General features: G+C 35.2%; 2 pseudogenes; one reads left to right on the top strand and one right to left on the bottom strand.

The window, feature by feature from the left end:
* Positions 1–8,199: 8,199 nt before the first annotated feature.
* LOC114195026 lies at positions 8,200–9,269 on the top strand (annotated as a pseudogene).
* Positions 9,270–11,217: 1,948 nt separating this feature from the next.
* Positions 11,218–13,053, bottom strand: LOC114195025 (annotated as a pseudogene).
* Between the last annotated feature and the right edge of the window lie 8,868 nt (positions 13,054–21,921).

The raw sequence follows: 21,921 nt of genomic DNA, 5'->3' as shown, positions 1-21,921 counted from the left end.
GTTATGCAAGGCACAACACTTGTACAGATAAGAGTGTGATATCAATCAATATGTTGTACCTCAAATTCTTTAATTACTTTTGACTATAGAGGTGGAACATAATGTTATCAAGTAAGTTTACCAGGCTACATGAGCACATAACACGAAAGATTATTATTTGACAAATTAAAAGTTAACTTTCGATGTATTTTGTGAATAGTAAAATTAAAAGTCAATTAATCCTCATTTCTAAATGGTTAAATTGATAGAAAAATATAAAAACTCGTGACACGAGAAAACAATAAGAGAACTTTATTTTTGATTCAAAGAAAAATTCATATATTTTTTTAAGCCTAAACATATTGCCTATAGCTTTCTAGGGTTCAAAGACTAAAAAAATAGTTGTAAAAATAGACCACTTTTGTTTCTACGTAATCGTTATTTATTTGATATTTTTCCTAGTTGTAGTCAAACATTAAATAAGGCAATAAAATAAAGGTTTTATATTTTCACCGCATATTTTAAAAACTAATGTGCAAAACGCATTACAAAAAAAGAATAATAATTTCTAAAATGTTATTCCGCAACCGGGAGTTGAACCTGGCTTTCAATTTGTGAAATTAACCGGGTGTGCTACTGCGGATGCTTTGATGTTAAAGTGCATAATAAATTATTTCAATTATTTTCTACATGAAAGCATTGCACTAGGCTAAAATTTACCATATTTAATTTTTCACTCATATAACTTTGTTGCACATTACCACAAACGAGTTGGATATTTGGACAGTTTTATTATTCCCTTTATCAGAAATATCCTTTCCACCATAATATTTTTGTGGTTTATTAAATAAATACAAAAAATATTATCACTTTACGTGTGGAATATTTAAAGAAACAAGAAATATAAACTCCAATCAAAGAAGTTGAAACTAGTGAGAATTTGTGTCTAGATTACCATTGGTTCCCTTAGAGTTGATCTACAACTCGTCTTTGTTACGGTTGTATAACTTATCCTAAGCTTGAAGGCTGAGGTTGCGAACATCGATCCGTGGACGACTTGTCTTGCCCAACCTGTCCAACCATGATCTATAATGAGGCGTTTGTCTCCTGATATGTTTATAACGAGAAAAAAAGTCTTGGCCTACATGTTTGACTTGGACATTCAACGACTTATAAGAAACGGGTGTATCAAATGGTGGCTTGTGAAACTCGACCGAAATTGTGAGGTGTACTACGAGTTGTGTGTCCTCGATGTGTGTGCTTATCTTATTTTAAATAATTTCTTGCGTGTTATGGAAGACACAACATTTGTACAGATAAGAGTGTGATATCAATCAATATGTTGTACCTCAAATTCTTTAATTACTTTCGACTATAGAGGTGGAACACAATGTTATCAAGTAAGCTTACCAAGCTACATGAGCACATAACACGAAGGATTATTATTTGACAAATTAAAAGTTAACTTTCGATGTATTTTGTGAATAATAAAATTAAGAGTCGATTAATCATCATTTCTAAATGGTTAAATTGATAGAAAAATATAAAAACTTGTGACACGAGAAGACAATAAAAGAACTTTTTTTTTGATTCAAAGAAAAATTCGTATAATTTTTTTAAGCCTAAACATATTGCCTATAGCTTTATGGGGTTCAAAGACTAAAAAAATAGTTGTAAAAATAGACCAACTTTGTTTCTTCGTAATGGTTATTTATTTGATATTTTTCCTAGTTGTAGTCAAACATTAAATAAGGCAATAAAATAAATGTTTTATATTTTCAACGCATATTTTACAAACTAATGTGCAAAACGCATTATAAAAAAAGAATAATAATTTCTAAAATGTAATTTCACAGCCGGGAGTTGACCCGGCTTTCAATTTGTGAAATTAACCTGGTGTGCTACTGCGGATGCTTTGATGTTAAAGTGCATAATAAATTATTTCAATTATGTTCTACATGAAAGCATTGCACTAGGCTAAAATTTACCATTTTTAATTTTTCACTCATATAACTTTGTTGCACATTACCACAAACGAGTTGTATATTTGGACAGTTTTTGCCTGCCCTTTATCAGAAATATCCTTTCCACCATAATATTTTTGTGGTTTATTAAATAAATACAAAAATATTATCACTTTACGTGTGTAATATCTAAAGAAACAAGAAATATAAACTCTAATCAAAGAAATTGAAACTAGTGAGAATTTGTGTCTAGATTACCATTGGTTCCCTTAGAGTTGATCTATAACTCGTCTTTGTTACGGTTGTATAACTTATCCTAAGCTTGAAGGCCGAGGTTGCGAACAACGATCTGTGGACGACTTGTCTTTCCCAACCTGTCTAACCATGATGTATAATTAGGCGTTTGTCTCCTAATATGTTTATAACGAGAAAAAAAGTCTTGGCCTTCATGTTTGACGTGGACATTCAACAACTTATAAGAAACGGGAGTATCAAATGGTGACTTGTGAAACTCGACCGAAATTGTGAGGTGTACTACGAGTTGTGTGTCCTCGATGTGTGTGCTTATCTTATTTTAAATAATTTCTTGCGTGTTATGGAAGACACAAGACTTGTACAGATAAGAGTGTGATATCAATCAATATGTTGTACCTCAAATTCTTTAATTACTTTCGACTATAGAGGTGGAACACAATGTTATCAAGTAAGCTTACCAAGCTACATGAGCACATAACACGAAGGATTATTATTTGACAAATTAAAAGTTAACTTTCGATGTATTTTGTGAATAATAAAATTAAGAGTCGATTAATCATCATTTCTAAATGGTTAAATTGATAGAAAAATATAAAAACTCGTGACACAAGAAAACAATGAAAGAACTTTATTTTTTATTCAAAGAAAAATTCATATATTTTTTTAACCCTAAACATATTGCGTATAGCTTTCTGGTGTTCAAAGATTAAAAAAATAGTTGTAAGAATAGACCAATTTTGATTCTTCGTAATGGTTATTTATTTGATATTTTTCCTAGTTTTAGTCAAACATTAAATAAGGCAATAAAATAAAGGTTTTGTATTTTCAACGCATATTTTACAAACTATTGGGCAAAACGCATTACAAAAAAAGAATAATAATTTCTAAAATGTAATTTCGCAGTCGGGAGTTGAACCCGGGTTTCAATTTTTGAAGTTATCCTGGTGTGCTATCGCTAATGCTTTAATGTGAAAGTGCTTAATCCAGTGTTTAAATTATTTTCGTCATGAAAGCATTGCACTATTCTAAAATTTACCATTATTAATTTTTCACTCATATAACTTTGTTGCACATTACCATAAACGAGTTGTATATTTGGACAGTTTTTGCCTTCCCTTTATTAGAAATATCCTTTCCACCATAATATTTTACTGGTTTATTAAATAAATACAAAAAGTATTATCACTTTACGTGTGGAATATCTAAAGAAACAAGAAATATAAATTCCAATCAAAGAAATTGAAACTAGTGAGAATTTGTTTCTAGATTACCATTGGTTCCCTTAGAGTTGATCTACAACTCGTCTTTGTTACGGTTGTATAACGTATCCTAAGCTTGAAGGCCGAGGTTGTGAACAACGATCTATGGACCACTTCTCATGCCCAACCTGTCAAACTATGATCTATCATTAGGCGTTTGTCTCTTAATCTGTTTATAACGAGAAAAAATGTCTTGGCCTATGTAATATCCCTAAGTGATATTACTAATATTTAATAAATAAATACTGAAATAGAATAAATACCACATTTATTATGAAACTATTTCCCGTAAACTCGGAAATTCAAAACAAAGATAGTAACCGTAACATCGTACAAAAGTTCACTATCGTTCTATACAAAAGTTAATAAAGTCCAACATAATTAAAGTTACATCAAAATCCAAAAATAAAAATGCTTTCAAAAGCCCAAGTAGCCCATGCTCTCCGTCTCTAAGCATCTCCTGGCTCACCTATCAAATCATCTACTCTCGGATAACAAATTATTCGATCATCGCCACACACACAGAGATAGGGTGAGCTATGCACAATATATAAACATATACATGAATTAAATATGTCGCCCATCCCAAAATAACATAAATTATATTTCATGCTTTTCAAATAACCTAACCATGACCTTATAGTCCTTCATGAGTCATATACATGTACTAGGTCTTGGGACTTCCTTATGCTCCCACAAAACTAACTAATTTGTGGTCCAACCCTATGAGCCTATCCCGCTCATAGTCCTGCCCTACAGACTCCTCGTTTGTAGTAAAACATCCAAGTCTCATACTTGGACCCTGGCATGCACGCAATCACGATACTATGGACTCCTCGCCCAATAGTAGCCGACGGGAACATAACAGTTACTTGCCCATCGTGCGCCTGACACATGCAATCACCATACTAAGGACTCCTTGCCCATTAGTAGCCGACGGGAACTCAACCAGTTCCATGCCCATCATGTGTCCAACCATCAAGCACATCCCAGACCCCTATTTGGACTTAGTCCTTCAAGCCCAAAACATCACTACACATGTCTATACTTTCTATACTTAGGAAAAGTAGTCATATCACACACACAAGTTCACATAAACATGAGAAATTCACATAAACCCGCTTAAGCCAGGGACTCCCGCCCAAGCTAAGCCATCTACTTCGCTTCGGCTAGTTCACCTCGCTTGGGCGAGCTTATAACAGCCACAACATCACGTTATCTCGCTTAGGCGAGATCCCCTCGCCTGGGAGAGCCACACATTCGCCCAAAACCACACCCAAACCTCGCCTGAGCTACAAATCACGTAAGACATCACACATGACCACGATATCTCGCTTAGGCGAAGTCGTCTCGCTTGAGCGAGATCATGCTCGCTCAACACCCTAAACCCCTCGCCTGAACGAGAAGTAGCGCTCAACATGCGCACACTTCCTTGCGATCTCGCTTAGGCGAGCCACTCTCGCCTAGGCGAGAGTGTCCGTCGCCCAAACCAAAACCCATTCGCCTAGGCGAGAAGCGTAAAACAGAACCAAAAATGAGGTGCTGCAACTCTCGCTTAGACGAGATAAACTCGCTTGGGTGAGACTTGCAGAGTTTCCCTCTGTTTACGCACACAAACCATTCGAAACCATACCAAACCAGTCCCAAAAATATACCACAATAGCATTCAATCAATACCAACACATTAACATATCAACAACCTTTTGAATCATGATTTCCACCCATATGAAACACCTACATCGCATCCAAATTCAACAGTGCCACATTCCATATGAAATCCCCCTCCTAATCATATAATATTAATCGTGTAGGTGTAAACAAACCCCAACCAGCACCCCCAATTACAACATAGATGACACAAATTTCATGAACACAAAACCAATTGAAACAACAATAGCCCAAAACCAGAAACACATATCAGTTAATTCAAACGCACAAGGACAACTCCCATAACTCGGAAATAGTGGTCAAAAATTGAGAAGATAAAATTCTTGATTCGCACTCTCCCTCTTGGTCTACCCCTTGCACACCCACAACTCCACTCACACTCTCAAATTCGTGCTTCTCACTATAACAGTCCACCACAATGCCAAAACCCTTCCCTTTACCTAAATTTTGGCTTTTATAGTTGCCTTTAAGATGGTTTTAAAAAATAAAACGAATTTGGGCTTTGTGGGTTTTAATTCCTCTTCAATGTTAATTATTTGGTAAATTTTCCAACCCTCTTGGCTACCCCATTCTGCTAGGTTCTCTACCTTTCCACATTCACTCCAAACCAGATTTAGTAAAAATAAAGGTTAAGTTCTGTCTACTAAGGTTTGAACTCGTGACCCTCCACTCACAATGCCAAAGCACAACCACTATGCCAATTCACCTTTGGTGATATACACAATTCAACAAAAGTTTACATTACAATTTCCATACTCCTACATATTATTAAAAATAAATCATAAAATAACAACACATAATTAGCATACATAGGACTCAAACCCAAGTCCTTTCACACAATCAAAGTACTCTCAACCACTTGAGCTAGTACTTTTCCACGTCACATTAAATAACAATTAATGCCACAAAGGCGCCTTCTACCTGAATTTATTAATTAATTGATTATTTAATTAATTAATTCTTCCCGGGTCTTACACACCGCCTAGCGGAAGACAAGTTACCGTCAGGCGGTAGCGTTGCACTAGTGGCGTTTTGGGGTTTTGAGTTGGGTTGGTTCGGGCTGGTTGTTGTGATAGTTAGTGGACATGAAATGGTGTAAAGGAATTAATGGAGAGAGATGAAATTGGATAACTAGAAGAGTGGAGAATAAATGTGGTTAATGGTATAAGAATAGAACTATAAGGTAGATAGGAAAAGAAATATGTTAGATAAGGGTCTATGCTGAAATGCAAATGCAGTAGTGGTTGGTACAGTTTATTCGGGTTAAGTATCAAGATAGGGTCACATGCCTGTGAGGGCTTAATGGATGGAATACTCATTATGTGGTCAGGGGATGTTATATAATAAATATAAGTGGTATTAGTTGCTTGAGTGAATTGTTAGCTAATCTTAAATAAAGTAACGCACTGGTATTATAGTATAGAGGGCTCATACTAGATATAAGCAATTGTTGGTGATAAAAATATCCATTGAAAAAGTGTACTCTGGGGTGTGCAAATGCATGAATTGAGACTTAACAGCTGAGTAGAATGCAGAAAAATTAGTACCCTACAAGGTCCTGGTATGGCGCTTGGCGGTGGGGTTCACCCTACCAGGCGATAGTGAGAAAACAGGGACGTCTACAGTGTAGGGCGCCTGGCGGCAAAGTCGAGACCGCTAGGCGATAGTCAATGTATAGGGGGCTTCTTGGTGCGAGTGGCGCCTGGCGGAGCGGGAGATTCTGCCAGGCGATAGGAGCAGAAACAGTGGGGTTCTGGAGCATTGGTGCCTGGCGGTGGGGGCTGACCCGCCAGGCGGTGGCTGCTGTGTTTACGTGTTTTAAGGCGCTTGGCGACTAGCGGTACGTGTCCCCCGCCAGGCGGTCTGGAAGCGATAGCGCCTAGCGGTACGTGTCCCCCTTTAGGCTATTTAGCTACTATAAGTCCTAGTTGTTTGACGTTTTAGGCGTGATCTACAAGGCTCTTGGTGATGCTTCAAAGGTAAGATTGCTGGGTTCCTTGAGTTGAGCTCGGGATAGGGGTTAAGCACATAGCATTCCTCGAGTTGAGCTCGAAATGGCATCCCTCGAGTTGAGCTCAGGATGGCGGATGAACACGAGAAACCCTTTTCGGTGTGAGTGTGCTAGTTGTGGCCAGTACGGATGGGTCCGAATAGATTGCCCTCCTCAATCAATAGCTCACGAGTTTGGTAGTCTTCGGACAATACGACTTATGTTGTATTTGGGAACTCCACCTGGTGTTACGGTGTGTGATCCGTAACAATGGTTTCCCGCACGTGCTCTGTCGGTTGTGGCCGATAGGTTTGGCAACAAATTACCTTGGAGTAGTCTTTAAGAGAGGTAGAACACGAATAATCTGGTGGTGGCCAGGTGATGAGACTTAAAAGAATGGAAACACTCTGGGATGTTTGTGTGGTTTATATATATTTATATATATATATATATATATATATATATATATCTGTTGTATATGTGTATGCCATTTTATATCTTTTATATATTAAGCTCACCTTATCTGCTTGTGTTTGGCGATGATCGTGTGCGCGGTACACGTGAGCAGAGGATGTTGATGCAGGTGGTGCCAGTGATGCTTAGATACGGAGCGGGGGATAGCATGGGACACTTTATGTTATTTATATTTTGGAAATAAAGTGTAAAATTTTATGAGACTGTTTTGGATTATTCGACTTTTGTAATCATGGATTTTAGTTTTCACTATTGAATTTATAAAAGTTTAAAGGTTAAATTATTCATTTGGTCCCAATTTTTGTATGTAAATTTGAATTTGGTCCCTCAATTTTTAAAAGTGTTAACTAGGTCCCTAATTTTGATAATTTGTTTCAGTGAAGCCCCTTCCGTTAAAATGGCATAAACGGCGTTAAGAGCACAGTGACGTGGAGATGTTAGACGGAACTGAACAGTGCACACATTAAATGTGGTACACGTGGAATTTTGAATGTTGTAATAAATAAATAATTTTGAAAAAAATAAAAATGGTGTGCATTTAATATGTAATAAAACAGAATCAGCGTCTGTGTTAACCAACAAATTGGAGATTATTCTAGGGTTTGCGTTCATGGCCGAAATTGGAGGAAGGAGGGGTTTGCAGAAGAATCGTGAGGGTGTGAGTTATGCATTTGAGCTCGAAGTTCCCATTTTTTTCGGCATGCACCGTTTAATTGTTTGTTTATTGCGAAAGCGAAGTATGAATGTGTTATTTTGGGTTTAAATATACGCAATTCAAAGACGATCGATGAGGAAAGTAGTGATTTCAATGAAACTGAACTTGTGAATTTGGCTGAGGATCATGTTGTGGATGAGAGGAATGAAGGGGTTGTGAAAATTAATGAAGTTGAGGTGGAACTGATGGAGTATGATTCTTCTAGAGTGCTCAAAGTTGAAGAGGTTGAGATCTTGCAGTTCGAAAAAAGCTATAATTAGATTGATGAATCTGGTAGGAACGAGGATATCGGTGAAAAAAACAAGGACTTGTTGGAGGATGAGGATGATTGGGAGGAAATAGAAAGAACTGATTGGGAGAGGAGTTTTGGTAATGCTGTTGTATTTGTCGGATCCAGGATCAACGATAATAGTCTCAGTAATGAAGTGAAGATGAAGCTTCATGGTTATTACCGAATTGCTACACAGGGTCCTTGCCACGAACCCCAGCCATCGACACTGAAGTTCTCTTCTGCTCGAGCAAAATGGTAGTTGATTAATGATTACCCTGCTTATTTATTTCATAATATTTATGTTTATTTTTTAAAAAATAGAATCTTTTCCCACTTGCTCTAGTTTTTGTCTCCATTAGATTCTTTGATGTGTTTAATCGAGTCATTTCTTTAAGGACTACATGGCGAAAAGTTGGGATTATGAGTCTAGAGCAGGCAATGGAGAAATATATTAGCCTTTTATCAGAAAGCTTTCCCTGTTGGATTGAAGAAAAACGTTATGTAAGTGTATTCAATTTGGTTTCTTTTTGTTCTGTTGGACTTAAATGCACACCATTTTTCTTTTTTTCGAAATTATTTATTTATTACAGCATTCAAAATTCCATGTGTACCACATTTAATGTGCCACTTCACTGTTCAGTTCCGTCTAACATCTCCACGTCATTGTGCTCTTAACGCCATTTCTGCCATTTAACGTAAGGGGCTTCATTGAAACAAATTATCAAAATTAGGGACCTAGTTAACACTTTTAAATATTGAGGGACCAAATTCAAATTTACATACGAAAATTGGGACGAAATTCAACAGGTTGATTTCACTTGACTTAAGTGAAATCAATCGATTAAAAACTAAATCAATTGATTGAATTTGTTGTAGTTTAAGACTACTGCAGCCAACCTTTTAACCTGTTAAAAAGCCATTCAGCAGAGTAAAAGAGACATTTTAACCTGTTGAAAAACCATTCAACAGATTAAAAACACACAAAAGACCAAACTACATCTAATTAATGCTTTAAGGTCTACGATATGAATTACAAACTACAAGCACGCTTTCTTAATGATGGAGAGCACACATTCCAGCCTTGATCACCATGGATATAATCAAATCTCATTTCCTTCATCAATATAGACTTCATTCCAATGTTTATGGCTTCAATATAGTTGAAAAGAGCTTCATTCAATCTGCATCAAATCTTCAAGAAGCAAACCACCTTGGCTTCTCATGTCAACACCATTGACGACGTAGCAGCAGCGGAAACCGTAACCACCTGCACCACCATTTTATCACTACACCTCGCCTCATCTTCCAGCAACACCTGCACTTTCGTGAGCCACCGTGAATGCAAATACTGCACCACTCACCATGGAAGCGCCTGGAACAGTTGCAGCAGCGAACATAGCTTCCACACCACCATGCAAACGCAACAGCAGCAGGCAGTCCATCACACCTGGGGTTCGCGCAGAGAGAATTAGGGAAGAAGATGACTAGTGATCGGGGTTCGCGATTTGGGATTTTAACAGGCTCAATGGCCTCGGTCGAAGGGGACCCGAAGCCAAAGGGGGCAACGCTGATGAAATTTTTAAATTAGGGTTTCTGGGTAGGGTTATAGGCTTCGGTTCTATTTCAACTGAGGCCTAAAACTGCCCAATATTGCCTCGGTCGACAACCAACCGAGGCCAAATGTGTTCTCGCTGGTGCCAATTTAAAATTTTCATTTCTAGGCTGTCTAATAGGCTTCGGTTCTTAAGGAACCGAGGCCTAAAGCTGCTTACGGCACCGGTTGTTTGTAGAACCGAAGCAATATAGGTTGCTGAAATTGCAAAATTGTCACCGCCTCCTTATAGGCTTCGGTTCCGCCATAACCGAGGCCTATAAGACGAGGTAAAATATCAGATTTGCACTAGTGTTTGTTTAATAGCCTTATAATCTAGTATATATAGAGTTGAATAAATAGTTTAGTATCATACATATTAGTGAATTTTAAGTTGTAGTCTTAGCATTATTTAGAATTAGTTTTAGCTTTTATAGTTCTGCAGCAGTAGTAGATAGTTATGGTATTTTAGCTTAGCCTAGCTTAGTTTACCTTAGATTTAAGCATAGTTATAATTCTTTTAAGTAAATAAGTACTATCTTGTGTACGAATGATCTTGGTGTAAGTTGACATACTCAAATCCAAATGCTGAGAGCTTATAAAACTCTAAGAAAAGAAAATTCTACAATTGAGAAGAATTGTGAAGTGAATTGGAAGAACAATTAAATTATTAAGTTTGACTTGTTGTGTTTCAATCGTTGTACACAACAGTCATTCCATCGAGTATCTCATGAACATACAATATGTAATGGAGTTGCGTCCAATATTAATAAATTACTCCTAGTATAGAATTTTTTTAAAATTTATCGACTTTCCGTATATGCATTCATCATCCTCCTAAAACTCAAATTCTTGATCTTTAATCCCAAAAACATCTTTTCCCACAATATAGTATAAGTCTTTTTAATTTTAATTAAAATAATTGCTTAGAAAGATAAAACATTTTAAGCAAACTATAACTTGTTTATCACACATAAAGAGAAAGCCAAAAACAAATAACAAACAAAAATTAGTTGATAATATATTTCTACAGGAACGTGGTACAAATATTTTAATATGCATGAATCAATTTCAAAATATTGTAAGGAAGGCATAATTGGATTCCACTAAAACATTCATTTGCATATATTTTATTTGTAGCTTCAGTTGGATGAGCAAAGTCAAAAAAATAATATTCATTTCGGTTTGCACAAGGTTTCCTTCCTTGGACGCATGAGTCAAAAATATTTTTAAACCTTGAAAATGTCATAAATAAAAGTATCAGCTATGATCATACTGGAATAAAAAAAACACATGAACTTCTTAATTCCTTTTTTTTCCGAGAGATTAATGGTAGACATTGTTTACCAAAGTTTTCAGGGGAATTTCTTATTTTCTGGGAGAAATTGTAATTATCCAAATTAATGAAGAGTGAATGTGAGAGTTGGGTTTGCAACTCTTGTAGCTTCCGAGGGAGTTTGTCTGAGTAGTGCTTAACCTTTTGATTTATATCTTCATTGCATTTTTGGGAATATTGTGTCCTTATAACACATGTTGGTGTGCATCCAATTTGACCAATTCTACTTACCACAAACTTTCGAGCTCCAAGGTCATAAATTCTCTATGGAAAAAGAAAGAATGAAGGAAACACATTTTTCAAAATCATTGAAAATTTAAATACTTATGATATGTAAAATACTTAATTGAGAGGTGACATTAAAATTTAAAAATTGCTACACATAAGAAATCAACATATAATTCAAAACATTTACTAAAAGATTACCTTGATACGTGAAGCTAGTTGCTCAAGTAGGTAATCTGAATATTTTTCTGGATTTAGATTGTTATTGGTTCCATTTGGGTACTTGAAATAATTCAACATGTAATCATTAGATCCAATTTATAGGAGATATATGGAATTCGATAAGTAATGCCTTCGTTTTCTTTTGCTATGTATGCTTCTTGGAAGATCGTGCGCCACAATTAAGGTGAAGTATTCAATTTGTTTGTCTAAAGACAAGCAATCTCCCTTCGCCAAAAATAAAAATATGATGAGAAATAAATTGAAAAATTGTTTTTATTTATGGGTCAGTTATGTTTTTTTATCCTAAAGTTACTTTTAAAAATTATATAATTTTAAATATATATTGAATATATGCTTTTTTATTCATCTATTTTATAAAAGTTATATAAAGCATCTTTTTAACAAACAACACTGGAATTATTTGTTATATGATAAATGGGGTTCCACAATGAAATAGAATATAACTTCCAATGTGTTGTTTGTTAAAAGGATATTTAATATCACTTTCATAAAATCCAAAGAAATAAATATATTTGGAAATACTTCGAGAAAAAAAAAGGATATTAAACTCTATATTTATTTATTTTGAATCTTACTCCTTTGGTTGAATTCAAGATTCCACAAGATCCTGATGCATAGTTAATTCCTGTGACTACTCGATGTCTCTCAGACTTGGGCACACCCAAGTATGGAGGTGGCATTGGCAAACCCAATCTAATAACTACAAAATCACAATAAATGCATAAAAATCCACATAATATTGTTTTTTTCTATGTTTACATGGAAACATTAAATCTCAATCAGAAAAAGACAGATATGGCGTTTGAGAAGAAATGTGGAAGGGTTACCAATAAGGTCAGCAAAGGTTTTTCCATTGCTAAACCTTCCCGTGGAACAATTATTGTAGTCAATGCCATAGGGAAATGCATTTGCCTTGGCAAGTGTGTTGAGATTGTTGTTGTTTCCAGCATCTATAGTTGAATCACCAAAAACGTACAAAGCTGGCACAATCCTCTTTCTAGAATGTGAGGCATTTGCCAAGAATACAAATTGTTCAATTATGATTATGGAAATAACCCAGAGAATTTTTAAGATTTTTTCCATTTTGTTTTCTTTTGGAGCAATTAAACACCACAAATAATGTCTTAAATACTAGCTTTTGTGGTAAGCATTATCGTTTCATAAGGAAAATTACAACTCAAATATGTGTAGTTCTCTCTCAGCATGCTTCAATGTTTAATTCATGTTTTGTGCCCAAATAGGATTTTTGTTATTCATTTCCAAATTAGGTAAAGACTAACTCATTCTTCCTATTTTTCTTTTTTCATTTATCTTTAGTTCTATACCTCTTCATTTTTCTTAATTAATTTTTAAAGTTATACTTCCTATTTTTCTTTTTCTATAAATATAACTCCTATTAGTTAGGGGGTAACTAGACATGGAATAGTTCGAACTAGTCATGTTCATTTTCATAGTGTCTTTTATTTTAAAATTTCTCAATTGTAAATTTCTTTTACTCTCTAATAGATAATTAGTACCAACAATTAAGTTTTAAGAAAATGAATTGCAAAAGTAATGTGTGTGTAGTTAACCATTTGTTTCTTAAATTCATTTCTCTTCTAATTTTGGTTCTCATGCACCTCTTCTTTTTTAAACAAAAAAATTAATTTTTTTAATATTTTTTTTTATCACTAAAGAAGATTATATAGTTATACATTGAGTACTTAGGGCACATGATAAGTCCCTTATCTCTATTTTTTTGTCCTAGATAATTGCATTGTTCTAGGTCAGTTTTAGTGGTTAACTTAAGGTTTTTAAATTATATTTAGGTTAGAGAGCCTTTTAGGTTAGTGTTATAAATCTAGCGTAGTTTGATGTTTCTAGCATGTTTTTTATGTTGGGTGTAGAACTAGTTTTAAGAGTAGTTTAGATTAATAGAATTTTAGTCTTAATATTGATTTCCTAGTTTAAGTTTAGTTCAAGAGTAATGATTAGGTTAGATTTTGTTTAATAGCCTTATAATCTAGCCTATATAGAGTTGACTAAATAGTTTAGTATCATACATATTAGCGAATTTTTAAGTTGTAGGCTCAGCATTATTTAGAATTAGTTTTAGCTTTTATAGTTCTGTAGTAGTAGATAGTTGTAGTATTTTAGCTTAGTCTAGCCTAGTTTACCTTAGATTTAAGCATAGTTAGGATTCTTTTAAGTAAATAAGTATTATCTTGTATGCGAATTACCTTGGTACAGGTTGACATAATCAAATCCAAATGGTGAGAGCTAATAAAACTCTAAGAAAACAAAATTCTGCAATTGAGAAGAATTGTGAAGTGAATTGGAAGAAAAAATAAATTAAATTGTTTGACTTTAGGGTTGACTTTGACATTTAAGGTTCCAATTGGTGATTTAAGAGTTGGAGACCTTCAAGGACATTAAAATGGACTTTTATAGTGTTGATTGAACATAAAGGAAGGACTAATTCTAACAAATTCAGAATATTACCACAATGAGACATTCTAGATACTTAAAAGTTGATCTAGAGTTGAGTTTTTTATTTTGACATCCAATCTTTGATTCAGATGTGGGAGAAGCTAAAGAAAATAAATTAACACTTGTGTTGAGCTTTAAAAGGTGTTTTTGCCATCCAATAAGATGCCAAGATGAGTACACCATCATGAAGAAGCTTCAAAGGATCCCACAAAGGCCTTCCACGTAAACATTGATTTTAGAAGCTAATTTGGAGCTACTATGAGCCAGCTAGCTTTGTTACCTTCTACAACAAGTTAAGGAGCTTGAGGAGGCACAATGGACAACACAACATCCTCTTACATGGACTTGCAGGGGAAGACATCATCATGTTCCATCATGATGTCTGCTGATGTTCAAGAAGATCATATCTACTTGAATGCTTTTCCTCATTCTTTGATGGATAAACCAAAACATTGGTTGTACTACCTTGCATCTAGGTTTATCACGAGTTAGGATAACTTGAAGAGAATGTTCTTGGCCAAATTCTTCTCTACTTTTAGGACCACAACCATAAGGAAGGATATCTTTGGCATCTAGTATTAATTTGGGGAGAGGCTTTATGAATACTAGGAGAGGTTCAAGAATCTATGTTCTAGTTTCCCCCATCACTAGATTTTTGAGCAACTCCTTCTTCAATATTTTTATGAACGCTTGCACTATATAGATAGAAGCATGATTGAAGCTGTGAATGGTGGTGCTCTTGGTGATATGGCCCCAACAGCAACTAGAGAATTGATTAAGAAGATGGCTTCTAACTCCTAACAATTTGGCGCAAGAAGTGATGTCATTGTTTTTAGAGGAGTTCATGATGTACAAGCAGTTGAACACACCAAGAAATTGGAGACTAAGATTAATGCTCTCACCAATTTGATCAACCAACTTGTAGCAAATCAAAAGGCTGCACCTATAAAAGTTTGTGGCATTTTTTCTTTAGGTGATCATTTCATGGATTCTTGTCCAACCTTGCAACATGTTACAACTTCTGCAACTTCTGATACTCCTCAAGCTTATGCAGTTAATATTTTCAACAACAACAAGCCTCATAAAAAGCAGCAAAATCGTTATTTGTCCATAAATAGGTACAATCCTGGTTGGAGGAATCACCCTAATATAAGATGGGGCAACTAGCAACAACAGCAGCAACAAAACCAACAAGTTCAAAATGCACAAGTTGTCCTTATAGTACCTACACCTACAGTCGCACCAGCTCTTGCTACACCTTCATCTTTTACTTCATTGAAGGACTTGGTGAGGTTAATGACCATCCAGAATATGGAATTTCACTAGGGCCACAATTCATGTTTGACTAATCAAATAGGGTAGATGGCTACTCAATTTAATCAAGCACATGCACAAAAATCAGACAAGTTGCCCTCACAAATTGTAGAAAATACGAGAACTATGAGTGCCATCACATTGAAGTATGTGAAGCAACTTGAAGTTCTAGAACTTAAGCGCATACCTCAGCCTACTTCTGAGAAGGAAGTTGACCTAATTGCACCCAAGAGGAAGTGTAATAAACATGCAATCAGTCCTTCCACCTCCAGTGTGCATAGCAACGACTAGCCTCCTATCCCTCTTCCATTCCCACCAAAATTCATCCCAAGCAAAAAGATGGAAGAGGTTGATAAAGAGATCTTGGTTACCTTCAGGAAAGTGGAGGTGAACACACCTCTACTTGATGCAATCAAACAGATTCCAAGATATGCCAAAGTCCTTAAGGAGTTGTGCACGCATAAGAGGAAGCTAAAAGGTAATGAGAGGATCAGCATGTAGAGAAATGTATCTACACTGATAGGTAAATTTGTTCTTGAGATTCCTGAGAAATGTTAAGACCCAGGTACATTTTTGTGTTCTCTACATCATTGGTAATAATAAGTTAAAGAATACCATGCTTGATTTACGAGCTTCCATTAATGTCATGCCTCTGTCAATCTTTAATTCTCTGTCTCTTAGACCTTTGCAACCTATGAGTGTGGTCATTCAATTGGCAAATAAAAGTGTTGCCCACCCTACAGGTTTCATTGAGGATGTCTTGGTTCGGGTTGGTGAATTGATTTACCCTGTTGATTTTTACATTCTTGATATAGAAGAGGGATTCTCCCAAGACTCTACTCCAATCATTTTAGGGAGACTATTACTAAAGACAACCCGAACAAAGATTGATGTATGAGGGTACTTTGTCTATGGAATTTGATCATATTGTTGTTAGATTCAACATCGTTCATGCCATGAAAATTCCGTCAAAGAATCATTCTATTTTTCGTGCTAAAATATTATATGGTGTTATTGATGGCCATGTCTCTGAATCACAAGGTTTGCGTGCCAGAAAATACCCATTGTTGTCCAAATTATTTGAGTTTGCATGCATTAACATTGTGATGAGTCTGAGATTGATGATAAGTTTGATATTGATGTTGAGTTTGATTTTGATGTTGATTATTAGTTTGAATCTCTAAGTGTTGTACCTATTGATTTTGATGTTATACAGTTAGAATGCATTAACCATGTTGTAAGAAGTATATATGCATCTTACTTTCACGTTGAGGTACAAGTTGTGGAACCATTTTCCCCTTACCCTCAGGTTCCTACTATTCAGCTAGCGCCCAACATTCTAGAGTCCCCTACCAAACAACCTCTAGTATGTCTACTTGGAGGATGAGTAGAGACTACTTGTCATTATTTATACCTCTCTTACAATTGAACAAGAGTATAGGTTGTTGCAAGTGCTCAAAAAGCATAAGAAAGCCATGGGATAGATATTGGCCAACATCCCTGGTATTAGCCAATCAACATGCATGCACCAGATACACTTGGAGTTTGGACCAAGCTAGTGAGACAACTGTAGAGTGCAAAACAACTAGTAAATTTTCATTGACTATAGGGGGTTGAACCAAGTGATAAGGAAGGACCACTTTCCCCTGCCATTCATTGATCAGATGCTTGAGTGCTTGGCAGGTAAATTCCACTACTGCTTTCTTGATGGTTTTCCTATTTACTTCCAAATTCACATTGCACTTGAGGACCAAGAGTAAACCATGTTCACTTGCCCCCTTGGCACTTTTGCCTATAGGAGGATGCCTTTTGACCTATGCAATGCCTTTAGCACATTCCAACGATGCATGCTTAGCATTTTTATTGATTTTCTTGAAAATTTCATAGAGGTGTTTATGGATGACTTTACAGTATATGGATCCTCTTTTGATGCATGTCTTGCAAGTTTGGATAAAGTTCTAAATATATGCATTGAAACTAACCTTGTTCTAAATTTTAAGAAATGTGATTTCATGGTAGGATAGGGTATAGTTTTTGGGCATATCATTTCTAGCAAGGGCATAGAAGTAGATTGATAACGTTGTTGTGAAGCGATCAAATTAATACTACTTATCTGTAACAACTTCAGTATTGTTAAGAAAGTAGCCAAAATATTAGTATGGGTAAAGTCAACCCGTAGTCGTCTCCTTACGAACACGAAATTGATTATAACAAATTAGTTCTTATAAAAAATATACAAAAGAGGTAGTCAAATAAAATTGGGAAAAATAACAGAAGAAGATAAAGATAAAAAGATATACAAATATGATAAAGAAAATAGATTGATTCTACTGCTTTTTCATAATAGATCCATCATCGGTTATCTAAATATTATTGCTCAATTAATTATTGTTGTAGATTTTCAAATTACTTAATGTAAATTCTCAATTAGCTTGTTCGCGTTCTCACCATTAACCAAAGTATATTCTCAATTAATAGTAAGAACTTTGTATATTAGTCATAGTAAATTTAACTAAAGTACATTCTCAATTAAATATTACTACGCCTAATCATGTCTATTCTTTTACCTTAAAATCAAGAAAAAAGCTAATTAACCAAAGTACATTCTTGATTAATTCTAGTAAAGTTTTCACCTCTAATCAAAGTACATTCTCAATCATTGGCAAAAATTCATTCAATCACATAAAAGTTTCTAAATTTAATCAAAGTAAATGCTCAATTAAAGACCCTTGAACTCATATGATTGATATAATATAGATTAAAACATCTCACGAATTAGCTATGATGTAAAAACCATTACCTTTCACGTGATTCAAAGATAAAATACATAGATGAATTAAAATCCCAACAATAATAAAAAGAACAGAGAAATTATTTCATTCTAACCCCAAAATCCATAATGAAATTACAATGGAATCAATCCAATAAGTTTAGCACTCCATGGAATGCAAAATAAAATAAAAATAAAAGAAGAGAGTGGAGAGAGAGGAAGAATTTAGGCCCCCCTAAGGGTTCCTAAACTCCGAAGTGTCGAGCTTCCCTTTTCTGCTTTTTCTTTGTCTCTTTATATAGGCCTTGCTGGACTTGAATATGATATTTTTTATTGTTGAAATCTTTTATCTTTTGATATACTATCTCTCAAATAATTAACAAATTTTATCAGTTTCTAAAATATTTGGTAGATTTTCTTTGTTGATAATTTGAGATATGCCAAAGATAATTAAAAAATATTTAATTAATTATTTAGCAACTTAATTTTTTTCCAATTTCCAAATTTGTCCCTCTTGTTTTACCATTTGACGATGTTTGACCAAAATTTGTCTAGAGTTGACTACTTTGACCAAGTCTGACCAGATTTGATGATATGACGTGATTTTGGCTTGATTTTGTAACTCTGAACAATTCAATTTCACACCTTTAATGAACTAAATTTAACTTTAGCTGCATCAACAAACGCTAGAATATCCAAGAATAGTTCATGCAACTAAAATCACTTTTTAAGACATTTTTATCGCACAAGTTCAATAAACCCAGTTATCATAATTGTAAATTAAGACATTCTTTTAAGCACAAAAATTCAATTAAATATCCAAAATAAAACATTAAATGAGGGCATAAATATGAACTCATCATAGACCCAACCAAGATCTCAATAATTTTGCAATTTCATTACCTCTCTTGCGTGCGATAGGCTTGTTCTTTTCTTGGCCATGCAGGGAGGCGCTTCATCCATGATTTTAGCAAGAAGACTCTTCAACTATCTAAACTACTTCAGAAGGATGTTGATTTCAAGTTTGATGAGAATGAAAATGAGGTATTTGACTGCCTCAAAAAGGCCCTAACCACCATTCCTATCATTTAGGCATCTGATTGGATAACCTCATTCGAGTCGATGTGTGATGCATCCAATTCTGCAGTAGGGGATGTCCTAGCTCAAAAGATTGACAAGCAGTTGAGAGTGATCTACTATGCCTCCAGGACTTTAGATGTTGCACAAGAAAACTACATTACCACCGAGAAAGAGAGGGTTGTTGAGAAGGTTATTGATGATACTTCACTAATCCGAGATGACTTTTTTGATGAAATTTTTTTCACCATTCCTAATTCTTTTCCCCCTTGGTTTGCAAACATCTCCCCTTTGGCAATCAAAGCTCAAACTGACAAGATTAAGAATGATGCAAGTGTTACGTGTTGGCTTATGTACCAAATCATACAAGTAATACAACAGACAAGTCCAGATATCGTGTCCCAAAGGGACTATTATGGTTTAAATTAATTGATTTGCCACTAATAAAGGGTGAGAATAGCAAAATATTTTTTGAATTAGAAAAAAAAATTTAGAATAAAATGTAAAGAATAAACATAAGTTGACATAATGGAAACAAATAACTTGATTGAGAAAAATATAAAATAAAAACTTCACTAGGATTGGGTTTCATGATTCCATTCAGTATGAAAACACTAACAATATATTTCTAATTCCTAACTCTACTATTCACACCACTATGTAGCAAGCCCTAGTGTCTTAGTGACAAGTCTAAACTTTAATAAGAACCCTAATGTCTTAGACCTTTCCTTAATAGAAGTTCACATTAGGCCTTAAGTTCGAATGTTAAGAATGACCAATGATGTATTATATGTCTAGATGCGCAATCAATTAGTTGTATATTCTAGTCTAGGTTCTAATATTGTGTCAAATGATTAGATACCCACAAATATGCGATCAATAATTGTACTACACCTAGGTAGCCTAACCTGACTACAACCGTGAGATTCGCCTACATAATCCCTCAAGGACGCAAACGATCATCGATGTCGAACAAGCAAGAGTAAGCGACCTAAGCTGCTAACTCAAGGAAATCAAACGAGTACTTGATAAACCTAAAACACTACTAACCAGGCCCTTAGGGCCCACAATAACCAAACTGTGGGACCTGGGCTTGGCCTAGGCCCATTTGTGGCCCAATCAAAAGCCCAGCCCATGACGTGGCCAGACACGATTAATAATCTATAAATATACATGGACCCCACGAATTAAAGGTACACATTCATTAATCTCTTAATCACGAGATTTGACTTTTTGAGAATTCTTAGCTGACTTGAGCATCGGAGTCTCCTCCGCAGGTAATGTAAGACCCGTGAAATTTAATTAATTAAATAAATAATTAATTAATAAATGCGGGTCGTGGAAGCCTTTATGGCATTTAATAGTGGTTGATGTGATGTGGAAAAGTACTAGCTCAAGTGGTTGAGAGTACTTGATTGTGTGAGAGTATGCCAATTATGTGTTATTTAATTATTATTGTTTTAATAATATGAATGTGCGGGTTAAGTAAGAATATAGTACTTGAATTATGTTAGTTGGCACGAAACATGAATTGGCTTGATGGTTTATCATTGACTTAATATTTGCATGGTTAGGGGTTCAAACCTTGGTGAGACCTAAATTAAGTTTTCTTTTTGCTAAACTTGATTTTTTGACAAAGAAGAGAAGAGGTAGAAAACCTAGCCGCCACGTTAAGGCAGCCAAAGGGGCTGAAAAACAACCCCATAATGGTCTTGAATGACACTTATCACAAGCATTAAAACCAATTTTCGTTTTTGGCTAATTAACCGTCATTAAAAAGTAATTAAAAGACAAATTAAAGGGAGAAAGAGGGTTTTCTTAGTCCGGACTGGTACTGCACGAAAATGGAGAGAAATCAGAGTGAAGAGAGTGAGTTGGGTGAATCTGTGAGGCGTTTTTCAGGAGGACTAAAAGAGACCTTTGGAAGCAAGTGAAAATCTAGAGCCATTCAAGTTTTAAGCAAAAGGATCCAAGTTAGGGGAGTTCTTATTGCTTGTTTTTATTTTGCTATCGTTTGAATATATGATCTAAATCATAATAAAAGAGTAGAACATGTCTATTCTCGATTTTCTTCGCATTTCTGGATTTCTTCAGAAACCGCCTAGCGGCAGTTCATGCGGCGCCAGGCGGCACATGTGTGTAAGCCCTATTTTTCTGGGTTCCCTTGAACCGCCTGGCGGCCACGCACAGCCGCCAGGCGACGCCTCCTGCTTTGGCCAAATTCTGATTCGTGGTGAATTTTGTGGTATTTGTGATTTTGAAAATAATTATGTATGAGTGCAAAGATGTGTTGAAGGAAGAAAATCTGCCTGTGAATTGAA

Source organism: Vigna unguiculata, chromosome 8 (assembly GCF_004118075.2).
Source record: "Vigna unguiculata cultivar IT97K-499-35 chromosome 8, ASM411807v1, whole genome shotgun sequence".
NCBI lineage: Eukaryota > Viridiplantae > Streptophyta > Magnoliopsida > Fabales > Fabaceae > Vigna > Vigna unguiculata.
This window is presented reverse-complemented; position numbering and strand designations above follow the sequence as displayed.